Source organism: Oncorhynchus keta, chromosome 4 (assembly GCF_023373465.1).
Source record: "Oncorhynchus keta strain PuntledgeMale-10-30-2019 chromosome 4, Oket_V2, whole genome shotgun sequence".
NCBI lineage: Eukaryota > Metazoa > Chordata > Actinopteri > Salmoniformes > Salmonidae > Oncorhynchus > Oncorhynchus keta.
In genome coordinates, this window is record NC_068424.1 from 55,522,492 (window position 1) to 55,534,680 (window position 12,189).

A 12,189-nucleotide genomic window follows, 5' to 3' on the forward strand; every position below is an offset into this window, starting at 1 on the left:
TATATCGTACTGTAATCTGCTGTGCTGCGCAGTGCTGAAACCTGAGGAGAATGACATTCATATCCATAATTATACGTTTTTGTATAGTACAGATCAAGTACACATGATGGAATTTTGTTACCGTAATTCCGTTACCGGGCGTAAACCTTCAGTTACTGTAGTTTAATACCACCCCATTCTTTCTGCAGACGTGTTTGAATCTTAATTTGGAGCAAATATATTTTCGAAAATAGTGGAAAATAAGTTTTTACATGGTCGCATTAACCTGAGGGAGATTTTACAGTTATTCTGCACAGTTCTTCCACTAAACTAGTTTTGGTAAAATGTTCAGTGGAAATTGTTAAAAGTTGTCTTTGTGTATAGTTTGTTCAACTTTGAAATAAATGTTGATTTTTTAAAAATTCTATAGTGAACGTGCCTACACTGGTATTGTGTGCTCAAGCCAACAGCTGGCAGATAGTGTTGGTATAGCCTACATGATGAGATTATTCTGGACAAAAGAGCCATTTATCAAATGGCAGCCAAGCATCGATCATTATGTCACCAGAATAAGACCCTCAATATTTATTGGAAAGGAACATCAAGCCTGTCACAGTGCACTTTCACCACCCTGTGAAGGTCATAATTTTTTTAATCTGTAGCCTATCAAACTGCATGTTTTCCAGAGTTGTGTTGTCCTCCCACTACCACATGTCATCGCGTGACTCCAAGTTTAAATCTGATAGGATGGTTGTATCAATATCTGTTCATAAGCGTTTCCATCACCATTTCTCGCATTATTAATTTTACTGACACAAAAAGATCCCACCTTGTCTTGTGTTTTGTCGACGTTTGGAAAGTTTACTGCCAAATTTGCTGTTTCCATCAGGCCTGTCGTGACACTTTTTAAAACTTGTACTCTACTCGCATAAAAAGTTTGTATGAAAACCTGGTTTGTGTGGTAGAAGCTAGGGAGTAGGGATGTTTTTTCAGGAGAATCGCAACCATCCTCAACAACGTGCCCACCACACAGACACAGATTTCCTGGACTCAGTCCTTTGGTTCTGTCCTCGCCCCCTCCTCCCCCCCACATAGTTGATGGTTGTTCTGTTTTGTACCCTCTCCCACCCCCCCACAGGCATGCACTACGGATATTTAGCCAATAGTGGCACTAGCTCTGCCAACGCCGCCGCCAACGTTGCCCCCTCGTCATCCAGCTCTGATGAGGATGAGGAGGAGGAGGAGGATGAGGAAGCAGGTCTGCTTATAGCTTTTATTCCCTACCCAACTCCAATAACCATCAACTAACCTGACCCTCACATCAACCCATGCAGCACTTACTTTCCTTTCAACCCCAGGCACTTTGCATTCATACTCATGTCTCAAAGCCACCTCCGCCCATCTCTAGCAGCCTCTCTGCCCCCCTCTACTGCCCACCTGACAGCCTCCACGCATTCAACAGCTATGCCACATCTTCTCCCAGCATTATCACTGTGTTCCCAATAGATAATGGATGTTAGTGATGAGAGCTCAGTGTAACTGAAACCACAGTGAAGCATGTCAGTCAGAAAGGTGCTGATCAATTAACCTCTTCTTGATCAAGATAAGCCTTGATTAAACTTAATTCGATTCATCAGTGAAATCATGTGAGTAGGGTGTAGTGTTTGAGAGCAAATTAGTTGTTTTAGGATCGGTTTAGTCTTCTTGACATGCAGGCTACGCACTCGTTTTTGTGCTGTCCAATCATGTCCTCTCAGCTCTCGCCCACTAACCATTTAGGAACGATTGCATTTCAATTACAGGCACTGATCCAAGTTGTTTCTGAATTAAGAAGCACATTTTTCTTCCCGTTGCAATTTCATCCTCCTGAAAAACAATTGATTTTGCATGATTGGTTTTGCATTTAGATAAGGGGGAAAAAACACTTTTCTGTAGCTTCCTATCTGGGCCAGTTACTAGCCAACCCTTTGTTTGTAACCTCTAATCTTAGCACCTAACATGGTTATGCTATGCTGATAACGATGTTATTATACTACATTCCCATTTTGGTTATCAGCATGCACTGTACATGCGGTGTTTCAACAAGAAGGTGTTGATGAGTGTCCTAGGGGTGCTGGTGGGTCCCACCCTTGGGTTTTGTGTAATTGGCTAGAGGTTAACAGCTTTTTAAATATAGCAGGTCCCTTGTTGCTGTGGGCCAGCAGGCACCGGTCTCCGCCGGGAGAAGGGTAGAGGCCTAGCCATGTCAGCACTAGCTCTCGCTAGCACCTCCTGCTAAAGGTGTGCTCCTCCTTCCCATCTTACACTCCAAACGCTCTCTATCATTCCATCATTTTCATTGTCATTTTCAAGTTTGTTGTTTCAAGATGTTTGTCCTGTTTGATCAGGGCCCTTATCATTCTGTCTCTTTCTGTTGCTTGGCCACCATTTTTTGTTTATACCTACCCTTTTGCTGTTTTGTGTTATGACATGAATTCATACGAGAACAAGGGCATGTCAATCATATCATCCTTGTGTCCCCAGCCAGCCAGTTTCACTAATATCCAGATCACTTAATCCAGTGGGGTGGCAGTCAGATTTAGCTGCCTGGGATAATTGGAGCTCATCCAATGAGCTCTTGGCCTGCGCAGGCAGTGCTATCTTGGTTCACTGTCACAGCCTTCCATTTGGCCCAATTTGATTAATCAACTCCGATGTGCGTGTGGCTGAGACTTAAAAGCACCATCTCATAGTGTCCCATAGCCCCTCTACCCAATTACTCAAGAGATGGAAGGAAGGCTGTATGTGCACGGCCTAGGGAGATGATGATGATAACTGCAGTCTGTTTCTCTATAAGTAAGTAGCCTTGGCTTGTGCGAGCCGGAATGGCTCATAGGAGCCGGAGCCTATCTCCTGTTTCTGTAGCGTAAGTAAACATGATGTACAAGTACACCCCCTGACAGGAGGCTAGTCTATCTCCTTAATGCTGAGTGCCATGCAAAGACTCATTGAGTTCCATTTTTACAGTTTTTGGTATGACAAGGCCGGAGATCCAACTCCCAATCTCAGTGCGGACACTCTACCCATTTCAGCTGCTTTCATGTGTTATTTTTCTCCCACCAGCATGTCCAAGGCCCTGCAGAGTTGTACTAAACCGTTGAAAGACAACAGCTCCTCACAACTCTGTTTCGTTCTTCAACTCCCTCCTTTCTCAGGCGGGGATAGTTCCTCAACCACCACCGGCAGTGCGTCCCCGGTGCCCAACAGCTACGACTCACTGGAAGGCGGCAGCTACCCAGGTACATACTTTACTCAGCTCTTAACATCCAATGCTACGTGTACTCTGCATTGTGGAGGCATTTGAAAAATTTGACCCAACCCATCTTGAGGCCAGATCCGTCATCCAATTTAACATTTCTTCTGCCACATATCTCCACTCAACCACAGTCCCAAATGTGCTCAGCGGGCAGCTATCCATTGGTACATGCAACTTTAATGTTTCTCTCTTTATTTCCAGAGTTCTCCAATCCACCGTCTACCGACATGCCCAATCAGCCAGTCTATCAGCAGAGGCCGGTCTCCAGGACAGACTCCTCCCCCTCACACGGCGGGTACAACCAAACTGGCTATCAGCATTTGCCACAGGTAAGATGTTCTGGTGCAACCCACGTGGTTGTGTATGACTAAAATGATCAAAATACTATATATTCCTCATTCTAATATGGTCCCTCATGAAATACATGAAAAGGAGTTAGCCTACTAAGTCAATACCAGTGGTGTAAATTACTTAAGTAAAAATGCTTTAAAGTACTACTTAAGTGGTGTTTTGGGCTATCTGTACTTTACTATTTATATTTTTGTCAACTTTTTCTTTTACTTCACTACATTCCTAAATAATATATATTTTTAAACAATCTTAAGAAATTTGTGCCGTCTGGGTTTTATATTTAAAACCAAATATTTTTAAACTTACTCAAGTAGTATTTTACTGGGTCTCTTTTACTTGAGAAATGTTCTAGTCAGGTGTCTACTTTTCTTTAAGTATGTCAATTAAATACTTTTTACCCCACTGGTCAATACATTTCTCATCCGTTCCTTTCTATCATGTTCATCTCTGTTCCACACCGGGCCCTTGTGGTAATGATCTACCTGTCTCATTTTACTGTGTGACTAACTGCATCCCATTTGTCCGCGCAGCCCTTCCCTAACATGTCCCAGCTGTCTGCGGCCCTCGGGGGACTGAGCGGTGTACCAGAGCTGGAGGTGGAGGCGCTGCGGCCGGTCAACCTGCTGCAGGAGAGGAACCTGCTGCCCCACCAGCCCCTGGATGCCCCAGAACCCAACCTCAGCGCTGACCTAAAGAAGGCCAACTGCAGCCCGGAGTAAGAGGGAGGGAGAGTTTGTGGGTTTGAGAATATGCTGGTATCTGAGCACAAAACTCACTGACAATATGCAGCATAAACTGAAACACTTTGAATGACAGGTCTCCCAAGCTTATTGATAGGATCAAGCAAAACACATATTGGAAACATTGTTGATTTCAAACGTACTTCTCTATCTCCACACTGCATTGTTCATCCATAGTCTCCGCTAACTCAATGAAATATATTAGCTCATGTCTGGCAAGGCAGTGCTAAACGCTCTTCTCTCTGGCCTCCACAGCACATTCAGGTGTACCCTGACCAACATCCCCCAGACCCAGGCCCTGCTGAATAAAGCCCGGCTTCCCCTAGGCCTGCTCCTGCACCCCTTCAGAGACCTCGCAGTAAGACATCCAACCCGAACACAACCAGGGTCCTGCCCACAAACATCCCTTGGCTCCTAACTCCTGGTGTAGATCTGAGAGGATTGGATAGGTGTAAGGAACTGACATTTCAGGGAGCTATGAACTCGAAAAGGCAATTTGCTACATAACATAACACAGAACAAATGTAGTGGAATTGAGTGAATATCCTAGAAAACTTGTCAGTGGCTATTTATATTGACTGGTTATCAGTGTTGATCTATACTATGCCCCCTAAATAAAACTGTCATTCTGTCATAGGAAGTTAAACTGAGTACAGAAACAGAACAGTAGGAGGCAATGCAGGTTGAGATGGAGGATGAGGAGGTGCAATAATACATTGTTTTAGGGTCAGTCGAAGTGCAAAGTGGTAAAAGTACAAAAAGCCAGTCAGTGTTGACATAAGGAGTTTACAGAAAGGATTCCACTCTTACAGATGCATATTGCAGGTGCAGGTTAGATCAAATAGAGTTTCACATTTTCAGAAATAACTTTGTAACAAACCACAGATGAACAAAAAGTAATCTTCATCACAGAATCTCTCTCTATCCATAGCAACTCCCAGTGATCACATCCAACACCATAGTGAGATGCCGCTCCTGTCGCACCTACATTAACCCCTTCGTCTCCTTCCTGGACCAGAGGAGATGGAAATGCAATCTCTGTTACAGGGTCAACGATGGTACGGATCCCTCTATTCAATAGGTGTACAAGGGCAGCACTGTCCAAATGCTGATGTTCAATAACATCTGCTAAATCACCTGAATGTAAATATTCTCCTCCTCAGTTCCTGATGAGTTCATGTATAACCCAGTGACTCGCTCATATGGAGAGCCCCACAAGAGGCCAGAGGTACAGAACTCCACTGTGGAGTTCATAGCCTCTTCAGATTACATGGTTAGTATTCATCCATCCAGAAGCAGTTTGCCCTCAGGTCTCCATCAGACACACGTCAGACTGCAGATGTGAACTGGTTGAATGTTTTGAGTAAAGCATGTGTTCTCCCCAGCTGCGTCCCCCTCAGCCTGCAGTGTACCTGTTTGTGCTGGATGTGTCTCACAACGCGGTGGAGGGAGGCTACCTGAACGTCTTCTGTCACACCCTACTGGAAAACCTGGACAAGTGAGTCGCTTTGCCAAAGAGTCCATACATAGTATTTGGCAACCTTTTAGTTCTCAAAATAAGACTCTCTTTTTGTAGTTTAGGCTCCATTTCGAAGAGGGTGGGAAAAAATAAAATGAGAAATGTAAAACATGGCCGCTTGCATTGGCCTGCTTGCAAGTGCGTAAGAACTGGAGGAATATTGAAATTAATCTCTCTGGTGCATTCTGTTTTAGCAGTTAAGTCCATCAGCATGCATACATATAAAATACCCCTTCAGCCCCCAGCTGTGCCCTGGACACCATATGTGAATTGATCGCCCCCCCCCCATCTAGCTTCAGAGTTCATACTGTTAGGTGACCTAAACTGGGAAATGCTTAACACCCCGGCCGTCCTACAATCTAAGCTAGATGCCCTCAATCTCACACAAATTATCAAGGAATCTACCAGGTACAACCCTAAATCTGTAACCATGGGCATGCTTGTAGATATCGTACTGACCAACATGCCCTCTAAATACACCTCAGCTGTCTTCAACCAGAGTCTCAGCGATCACTGCCTCATTGCTTGCGTAATGGGTCTGCGGTCAAACGACCACCCCTCATCACTGTCAAACGCTCCCTTAAACACTTCAGCGAGCAGGCCTTTCTAATCGACCTGGCCCGGGTATCCTGGAATGATATTGACCTCATCCCGTCAGTAGAGGATGCCAAGTTGCTCTTCAAAAGTGTTTTCCTAACCATCTTAATAAGCACAACCATCTTAATAAGCATGCCCCATTCCAAAAAGATTTAGTCATTTAGGAAAGCTAAGGCTAGCTTTTTCAAACAGTAATTTGCTTCCTGTAGCACTAATTCCAAAAAGTTTTGGGACACTGTAAAGTCCATGGAGAATAAGAGCACCTCCTCCCAGCTGCCCACTGCAATGAGGATAGGAAACACTGTCACCACCAATAATCTACGATAATTTCAATAAGCATTTTTCTATGGCTGGCCATGCTTTCCACCTGGCTACCCCTACCCGGGCCAACATCACAGCACCCCCTTCAGCAACTTGCCCTAGAGACTTATATCTCCCTCTCTAATTTTAAGCATCAGCTGTCAGAGCACCTTACCAATCACTGTGCCTGTACACAGCCAATCTGCAAATAGCACACCCAATAGCACACCCAACTACCTTGGAGGGGTACCTGTGGATGTATTTCAAGGCCTACCTTCAAACTCCGTGCCTCTGCTTGACATCATGGGAAAATCAAAAGAAATCAGCCAAGACCTCAGAAAAAAGAATTGTAGAGCTTCACAAGTCTGGTTAATCTTTGGGAGCAATTTTCAAACTCCTGAAGGTACCATTTCATCTGTACAAACAATAGTACGCAAGTATAAACAGCAGCCGTCATACCGCTCAGGAAGGAGACTCGTTCTGTCTCCTGGAGATGAACGTACTTTGGTGCGAAAAGTGCAAATCAATCCCAGATCAACAGCAAAGGACCCTGTGAAGATGCTGGAGGAAACGGGTACAAAAGTATCTACAGTAAAACGAGTCCGATATCGACATAACCTGAAAGGCAGCTCAGCAAGGAAGAAGCGACTGCTCCAAAACTGCGATAAAAAAGCCAGACTACGGTTTGCAACTGCACATGGGGACAAAGATTGTACTTTTTGGAGAAATGTCCTCTAGTCTGATGAAAAAAAAATAGAAATGTTTGGCCATAATGACCATAGTTATGTTTGGAGGAAAAAGGGGGAGGCTTCCAAGCTGAAGAACACCATCCCAACCATGAAGCACGGGGTGGCAGCATCATATTGTGGTGGTGCTTTGCTGCAGTAGGGACTGGTGCACTTCATCAAAATAGATAGCATCATGAGGTAGGAAAATGATGTGGATATATTGAAGCAACATCTCAAGACATCTGTCAGGAAATTAAAGCTTGGTCGCAAATGGGTCTTCCAAATGGACAGTGACCACAAGCAACCTTCCAAAGTTGTGGCACATTGTCAAGGTATTGGAGTGGCCATCACAAAGCCCTGACCTCAATTCTATAGAATTGTTTTGGGCAGAACTGAAAAGGCGTGTGTGAGCAAGGAGGCCTACAAACCTGACACAGTTAACCTGCTCTGTCAGGAGGAATCGGCCAAAATTCACCCAACTTATTGTGGGAAGCTTGTGCAAGGCTACCTGAAACATTTCAACAAAGTTAAACAATTTAAAGGCAATGCTACCGAATACTAATTGAGTATACAGTGGGGCAAAAAAGTGTGTGTGAACCTTGTGAAGACTTACAGAAAACGTTTGACCTCTGTCATTGCCAACAAAGGGTATATAACAAAGTGTTGAGAAACTTTTGTTATTGACCAAATACTTATTTTCCACCCTAATTTGCAAATAAATTCATTAAAACTCCTACAATGTGATTTTCTGGATTTTTTTTCTTCTCATTTTGTCTCATAGTTGAAGTGTACCTGTGATGAAAATTACAGGCCTCTCTCATATTTTTAAGTGGGAGAACTTGCACAATTGGTGGCTGACTAAATACTTTTTTGCCCCACTGTATGTAAACTTCTGACCCATTGGGAATGTGATGAAAGAAATAAAAACTGAAATAAATAATTATCTCATTCTGACATTTCACATTCTTGAAATAAAGTGCCGATCTTAACTGACCTAAGACTGGGCATTTTTACTTGGATTATATGTCAGGAATTGTGAAACACGGAGTTTAAATGTATTTGGCTAAGGTGTATGTAAACTTCTGACTTCATCTGTATATCTAGTTTTTCTCGCCAGGAAAAGAGACATGGAATACTTGAACAGGTCTGTTATTCCAGATTTTGCCAGGAAATTCAATTGTTCTTTGTCGTAACCAAACAATACTAGCTCTGACAACTGTTCCCTGCTGGTTTCAATGTCTGGAAGATCTGTCATGTCAACTCCATAATGCCAAATCCATAATCCTACTTTTTGACGTGGAAATTGAGTTCACCAGAATTCCATTGTCAAAGCCGAGAGAGATTCTGCCATTTCCATTGTCCGGTACTGTTATATACGCTGGAGGCTAGGGTGACTCTCTGGGGGTTCTGTCTGTGTTTCAGGATGCCTGGGGACACACGCACCCGAGTTGGCTTCATCACCTTTAACAGCACCATCCACTTCTACAACCTCCACGAGAGCCTCTCACAGCCCCAGATGTTGGTGGTCTCCGACATCGACGGTGTGTGTTCTTTCAGTCAGCTCCCCTTATCCATCTTCAGGTCCACACCCTAGAAATGTCAGTCGGTTTGTGCTCTAGCCAACATGTTGTTATCTTGCTAAACAACTCTTGGCAAGGCAACAGTGTAGTGTTGATGACTGCATCCCCCCTCCCTCAAACTGACCTGTCACTTATTTACTGATGGTTGAAATAATTACGTTTTTTTTTGTTGGTTTTCTCCAAGTTAAATATCTAAGGAAATTGAATTGGAGCTGTGATACATTAAATGACTCCGTCTTGGTTCTATTTTTGTAGATATCTTCATTCCAACCCACGACAGTCTCCTGGTGAACCTGAAGGAAAGCAGAGCGGTAAAGGTTTTTATTTGACTGAGAATGTGTGCAACTATTTGTGTTTACTGGTGTCATCACAGGCTGGTTTTCTTGACTGGCGTGTGAAGGTGAGAGTCTTCGTGTGTTTTTGACCATGTATGGTTGCTTTAGTGTGATAGTATTTTTTGATTGTGTGTGCCTTTTTTTGTGTGATTTGGACTGCTCTCTTTCCCTCCCTCTCCTTTCTCCCTCTCCTCCTCTCCCCCCCTCTCCCAGCTGGTGAGGGTACTGTTGACCTCCCTACACAGCATGTTTAGCCAGACCAGGGAGACCCACAGTGCCCTGGGCCCGGCGCTGCAGGCTGCCTACAAACTCATGTCCCCCACGGGGGCGCGTCTCCGTGTTCCAGACCCAGCTACCCACGCTGGGCCCAGGCCTGTTGCAGTCCCGGGAGGACCCCAACCAGAGGTCCAGTACCAAGGTATGAGTGATGAGTCACACAGGCATGACACACACAAACATAGTACCAGTCAAAAGTCTGGACACCTACTCATTCAAGGGTTTTTCTTTATTTATACTATTTTCTACATTGTAGAATAATAGTGAAGACATCAAAACTATGAAATAACACGTATGGAATCATGTAGTAACCAAAAAAGTATTCAAATCAAAATATATTTGAGATTCTTCAAAGTAGCCACGCTTGGCATTCTCTCAGCCAGCTTCACCTGGAATGCTTTTCCAACAGCCTTGAAGTAGTTTCCACATATGCTGAGCACTTGTTGGCTGCTTTTCCTTCACTCTGATCCAACTCATCCCAGACCATCTCAATGGTGTTGAGGTCGGGTGATTGTGGATACCGGGTAATCTGATGCAGCACTCATCACTCCTTCTTGGTCAAATAGCCTTTACATAGCCTGTAGGTGTGTTGGGTCATTGTCCTGTTGGAAAATGAATGATAGTTCCACTAAGTGCAAACCAGATTGGATGGTGTATGGCTGCAGAATGCTGTGGTAGCCATGCTGGTTAAGTGTGCCTTGAATTCTAAATAAAGCACTGACGGTGGTGATTTCCTTTCCTGTGGTGGTCCTCATGAGCCAGTTTCATATTAGCGCTTGATTGTTTTCTTGACATTTTCCGGGATTGACTGACCTTTATGTCTTAAAGTAATGATGGACTGTCGTTTCTCTTAGCCCTATTTGGTAAAAGACCAAGGCCAAATTATGCGAAGGACGCTCAAATACTAGAAACAACGAAGATATGAAGGTCAGTCAATCCCGAGAATTTTGCGCAAGGATGAAACTGGCTGTCATGAGGACTGCCAGAGGAAAGGAAGACCTCTTCCTCAGAGGATACATCCATTAGAGTTATCAGCCTCAGATTGCAGCCAAAACAATTCTTCACTGAGTTCAAGTAAGACACATCTCAACATCAACTGTAAAGAGGAGACTGCGTCAATAAGGCCTCCATGGTCGAATTGCTGCAAAGAAACCACTACTAAAGAACACCAATAAGAGGAAGAGACTTGCTTGGGCCAAGAAACATGAGCAATGGACAATAAACTAGTGGAAATCTGTCCTTTGGTCTGATGAGTCCAAATTGGAGATTTTTGGTTCCAACCGCCATGTCTTGGTGAGACGCGGAGTAGGTGAACAGATGATCTCCGCATGTGTGGTTCCCACCGTGAAACATGGAGGAGGTGGTGTGGGGGTGCTTTGCTAGTGACACTGTTGGTGATTTATTTAGAATTCAAGAAACATTTAACCAGCATGGCTACCACAGCATTCTGCAGCGATACGCCATCCCATCTGGTTTTGGCTTAGTGGCACTATCATTTGTTTTTCATATGTGTTATTCATTGTCGTCATTACTATTCTACAATGTAGAAAATAGTCAAAACAAAGAAAAACCTTTGAATCAGTAGGTGTCCAAACATTTGACTGGTAGTGTACACACACAAAATCAAATTAAATAACATTTTATTGGTCACATACACATGGTTAGCAGATGTTAATGCGAGTGTAGCGAAGTGCTTGTACTTCTGACCGTGTAGCAATATCAAACAAGTAATCTAACAATTCCACAACAACTACCTAATACACACAAATCTAAAGGGAGGGCATAGGAATATGTACATATAAATATATGGGTGACCGAGCGGCATAGGCAAGATGCAATAGATGGTATAAAATACAGTATATACATTTGAGATGAGTAATATAAGATTTGTAAACATTATTAAAGTGACTAGTGTTCCATTTATTAAAGTGAACAATGAATCGAGTCTGTATGTAGGCTGTAGGCTGAATCCTCTCTATGTTAGTGGTGGCTGTTTAACAGTCTGATGGCCTTGAGATAGAAGCTGCTTCTATCGTTTCTCGGTCCCAGCTTTGATGCACCTGTACTGACCTCGCCTTCTGGATGATAGCGGGTGAACAGGCAGTGGCTCAGGTGGTTGTTGTCCTTGATGATATTTTTGGCCTTCCTGTGACATCGGGTGCTGTAGGTGTCCTGGAGGGCAGGTAGGTTGCCCCCGGTGATGCCTCTGGAGAGACTTGCGGTTGAGGGAGGTGCAGTTGCCTTACCAGGCGGTGATTCAGCCCGACAGGATGCTCTCAATTATGCATCTGTAAAAGTTTGAGGGTTTTTGGTGACATGGCACATTTCTTCAGCCTCCTGAGGTTGAGGAGGCGCTATTGCGCCGCCTTCACCACGCTGTCTGTGTGGGTGGACCATTTCAGTTTGTCCGTGATGTGTACACCGAGGAAATTGAAGCTTTCTACATTTTCCACTGCTGTCCCATCGATGTGGATATGGGGGTGCGCCCT

General features: G+C 44.0%; 1 pseudogene; it reads left to right on the plus strand.

The window, feature by feature from the left end:
- Positions 1–12,189, plus strand: part of LOC118378827 (protein transport protein Sec24B-like) — a 34,209-nt pseudogene that overhangs the window by 10,981 nt on the left and 11,039 nt on the right.